Source organism: Podarcis vaucheri (genome assembly GCF_965113315.1).
Source record: "Podarcis vaucheri genome assembly, chromosome: 17".
NCBI classification, from domain to species: Eukaryota; Metazoa; Chordata; class Lepidosauria; order Squamata; family Lacertidae; genus Podarcis; species Podarcis vaucheri.
This window is the reverse complement of record NC_138755.1, coordinates 14,668,165-14,673,253: the sequence shown is the minus strand read 5'-3', so window position 1 is coordinate 14,673,253 and position 5,089 is coordinate 14,668,165.

Below are 5,089 nucleotides of genomic sequence, written 5' to 3'. Positions count from 1 at the left end.
CTTAATCCCCAGCTGTTGCACCTGGCAAACCTACCTGAAGAGGAGACAATGGAACTTACTTCAAAGCAATATGCACAGGATCATTTAACACAAAATGTCCTTTGAAAGGGGAGGAGGCTAGAAGTCAAGGGCAGATATTATCCTACATGCCGTGGCCATACAGAGGAAAGAGATTGAACAAATAAAAAAGTAAAGTACAGTGGTACCTTGGGTTACATACGCTTCAGGTTACATACGCTTCAGGTTACAGACTCCGCTAACCCAGAAATAGTGCTTCAGGTTAAGAACTTTGCTTCAGGATGAGAACAGAAATTGTGCTCCAGCGGCGCAGCAGCAGCAGGAGGCCCCATTAGCTAAAGTGGTGCTTCAGGTTAAGAACAGTTTCAGGTTAAGAACAGACCTCCGGAACGAATTAAGTACTTAACCTGAGGTACCACTGTAGTTACATCTGGTTCCTTACTGTCAAAATATAAATCTTACATATCCCAAAAAAGTATAGAGGACTTAACATTATAGCATTATAGCTGGGCAAAGATAGGATTTTTTTACAAGTTTTTTTTATTTGGGGAGGAGATAGTATTGACTAATATGCAAGCTAAGATGCAGCTAACAAATTTTATGGCAAATAGCTGCCGGGCTTTCGTTTAGAAGCCTGGTAACATGTGAATGTGCTGCCCCCTGCAGGATATTCATTGGTGTTAATTTATAGCTCTTGTAAATAAGATTGTGCCTCTCAACTTTCTGACTGGTCTGGAAGTACCTTAGTGATCGGGGGTGCATTTTGAGGCCCCTTCGAGGAAGAGGTGTGCAAATGGAATGCTATCTCCACTGCAAGCATCAACTGTCAGGGAAGCCTCGTAAACAATACTGAAACCAACGAGAGAGTTTGGCCCATCTCATTTGTATCTATAAATGTACCGTATTTTTCGCCCCATAGGACACACCGCCCTATAGGATGCACCTAGTTTTTTGGGGGGAGAAATAAAGAAAAAAAATTATTTCCCCCCAGGCACGGGGCTGGCGCGGGGGGAGGCAGCTCTGCGCGACCCTCCGGAGGCTGGCGCGGCTTGGCGTCGGGCTCCGGAGGGTTGCGCAGAGCTTCCTGGAGAGTGAGATCCTCTCGCTCTCCAGGCTTCAGCAAAAGCATGTATTCGCCCCATAGGACGCACCCACATTTCCCCTTCATTTTTGGAGGGGAAAAAGTGCGTCCTATAGGGCGAAAAATACGGTATCTATTTGAGGGAGCCCTAAACGGCCTCGGCCCAGTAGACCTGAATAAGCGTCTCCAATCCCATTGTTCAGCTCAGACACTGAGGTCCAGCTCTGAGGGCCTTCTGGCAGTTCCCTCACTGCGAGAAGCCAAGTTACAGGGAACCAGGCAGAGGGCCTTCTCGGTAGTGGCACCCGCCCTGTGGAACGCCCTCCCACCAGATGTCAAAGAACTAAACAACTACCTGACATTTAGAAGACATCTGAAGGCAGCCCTGTTTAGGGAAGTTTGATGTTTTATCATGTTTTTAATATTCTGTTGGAAGCCACCCAGAGTAGCTGGGGAAACCCAGCCAGTTAGGCAGGGTATAAATATATTATTATTACTATTGTTATTATTATTTAGAGAGAGAGAGAGAGGAGGGGGTGCAAACCTGCAGTCCTTTATTCATTTGTACATGTCTTGCCAGTCCTTGGCATGAGCTCAGCACACTAGAGAGGGACTAATGTAAAATGAAGCATTAAGCCAGATACAATTTTAGGTGAGTGTCCCAGGGGTAGCAGTGTATGTGTGAAAACCCACAGGTTATTTGGGGATATGTAGCCCCCTCCTTCTAATGTGTTTGTGTGTACAACAGGTGGCATGGCCAGTGGCGTAGCATGGGTTGTCAGCACCCGGGGCAAGGCAAGTAATTTGCGCCCCCTAACCCGTGGATTTGCGCCCCTAACCCGTGGATTTGCGCCCCCTAACCCTAACCCCCAGATGTTGCGCCCGGTGCCGCCGGCCCCCCCTGCACCCCCACGCTACGCCACTGGGCATGGCAACACAACACATCTCTTAGTCTCCCAATGGCCTGGATGTGACATTTAGGGTGTCCCAAAACTTTATATGTTTAAAGTACAGTGCTCTAGTTATCTCCCGCTTGGACTCCTGTAACGCGCTCTACGTGGGGCTACCTTTGAAGGTGACCCGGAAACTGCAATTAATCCAGAATGCGGCAGCTAGACTGGTGACTGGGAGTGGCCACTGGGACCACATAACACCAGTCCTGAGAGATCTGCATTGGCTCCCAATACGTTTTCAAGCACAATTCAAAGTGTTGGTGCTGACCTTTAAAGCCCTAAACGGCCTCAGTCCTGTATACCTGAAGGAGCGTCTTCACCCCCATCGTTCTGCCCGGACACTTAGATCAGCGCCGAGGGCCTTCTGGTGGTTCCCTCATTGCGAGAAATGAGGTTGCAGGGAACCAGGCAGAGGGCCTTCTCGGTAGTGGCGCCCACCCTGTGGAACACCCTCCCTTCAGATGTGAAGGAAATAAGAGGCTTTCCTATCTTTAAAAGACATCTGAAGGCAGCCCTGTTCAGGGAAGTTTTTAATATTTAGTGCTGTACTGTTTTTAACACTTGATTGGGAGCTGCCCAGAGTGGCTGGGGAAACTCAGCCAGATGGGCGGGGTATAAATTGTTGTTGTTGTTGTTGTTGTTGTTGTTGTTGTTGTTGTGGTACCTTGGTTTACAACCATAATCTGTTCCAGAGGTCTGGTTGTAAACCAAAAGAGGTTGTAACCCAAGGCGCGTTTTCGCCAATGGGGCCTCCCCCCCCCAAAAAAAGGGTTGTAATCCAAAAAAAGGGACACACACTTCTGGGTTTGACGTGGTTGTAATCCAAAACAGTTGTAATCCAAAACGGTTGCAAACCAAGGTACCACTTTACATTGCTTCTACCAAAGAATCCTCGGAACTGTAGTTTAGAGAGCTACGATTCCCACCTACCAGGAACCAACTTTAGCCTTGTGCATTATATTTTTAAGCATTTGCACCGGATCCACACACTATTGCTATTACTACTACTGAAAAGAATTACATGCGATCACAATTTTCTGCTGGAAGGAATCCCTGCTCCCTGTTGCAATGCCCCCTTCCACCTGTCCTAGGGGGCAGGCCCACACTCACCCTGAACAGCTAAAAGGCACCTGGGAGGCCAGAGGGACATTGCTGGAACAACTCTTGGGTTGGGGCAACTGGCTAAAATGTTTTAAATGCTTCTGATTTTGGTTCCTCTGTTTTGTTTTTGTCAGGTTGGTGTTAGTTAAATGCTTAATTGGGGTTGGCAGTTATTTAAATTTTGGCATAACTGTAAACTGTTTATTATTGTCATTATGGGCTGCTGTTCATCCTAGAGGGGTGTTTCCCGCTTACACCCCCCCCCCTTGCCGCCGCCGTCCATGGAAGCCTTATAAGAAGATGCTGCCCCAGGGAGACTGTGAGCAACATCATGGGAGAGATGTTTCTAGGATTAAAGTGAAACTGAGAATCCTAGAATTGGAAGGGACGTCCGGGCAGGGTCGTCTTTACCCGGGGGTGCAAGGGGTGCAAGGCACCTGGCCACCAAATTCTGGGGGGAACCAAATGTATACCTACTGTATACTGGTCCCTCTCGATTGGTGGCTGTGAAAAGCAATGGAGCGAAGGTCCCCGCCCCCCTCCTCTGTCGCTCTTTTACTCTGTAGCGTCAAATATTCCCAAAGAGTCAGGAAACAAAAGCAGTTTTTTTTGCTGCTTCATTGTTACATGTGAGTGATTCCCCCCAAAAAAAACCTCAATAATTTGGGGGCAGCTAAACTAAAATTTTAAGGGACGTGGGTGGCGCTGTGGGTTAAACCACAGAGCCTAGGACTTGCCAATCAGAAGGTCAGCGGTTTGAATCCCTGCAAAGGGGTGAGCTCCCGTTGCTCAGTCCCTACTCCTGCCAACCTAGCAGTTCGAAAGCACGTCAAAGTGCAAGTAGATAAATAGGTACCACTCCGGCGGGAAGGTAAACGGCGTTTCCATGCACTGCTCTGGTTCGCCAGAAGCGGCTTTGTCATGCTGGCCACATGACCCAGAAGCTGTACGCCGGCTCCCTCGGCCAATAAAGCGAGATGAGCGCTCCAACCCCAGAGTCAGCCACAACTGGACCTAATGGTCAGGGGTCCCTTTACCTTTAAACTAAATTGGGGGGCACTGGGCAGATCTTTGCACCCCGGCTACGCATATGCTAACGATGGCCCTGCCTCTGGGGTCACGTAGCCCAATCCCCTGCGATGCAGGAATATGCAGGTGGCCCCTACGGGGTCCCAATCCTTGGCGTTTTCAGCACCTTGTTATCAGCTCCCTTGTTATTTTTGCTATGGACGCTGCATATAATCTTGCTATATTGGAATATGCTGGGGGTTTTTTCTCCTGTTCTTATACTTGCTAAAGTTTTGCCATGTTATTATGAACTTGTTGTTTTCTTGTTTCGCTCACTTATTAAGCTTCTGTGGTGTTTATCTGAGTTGCAAGCTGCTTCCAGCGTGATGCAGTTTGTCTGTGTGAGAGAGAGGAAGAGACAGAGAGAGAACATACCAATCAAAGAATAAATGGCTGACTTGGGGTGCCCCCGCCGCGCTTTGCGCAATTAACGCGCCACAGCCGGATCTATTGTGTGGATCACGATCACGGCCAGCAATGATCGCTGCGGTCGGCTTGCTCGGGTGTTTCTTTTAACCTGGCTTCTTCCCAAGGTTTCCACCTAGATTCCGTGTACTGCCTAGGAAACTGCAGCGACAAATGACACTTGTAGTTTAAGGGCGAATTTTGGAGACGTAAAGGATTTGCATGTTTAGAAGGAAATGATTGATAACAGGACCCACAAAGGGAGAGGAGAAATCCAGGAGATTCTCTGGAATCCTGTTTTTAAGTTGTATGTTGGATATGCGGTTGTAAAATTCTAATTTGAAGAACGAACTAACTAAATAAATGTATTAATTGAAATAAAAAAGGGAAGGGAAGGGAACTGGAGCGACAAACGAGAACCCCTTGGCTGGCTGGGCGGGATCCCCGCGCTTTCCGCTTCGCC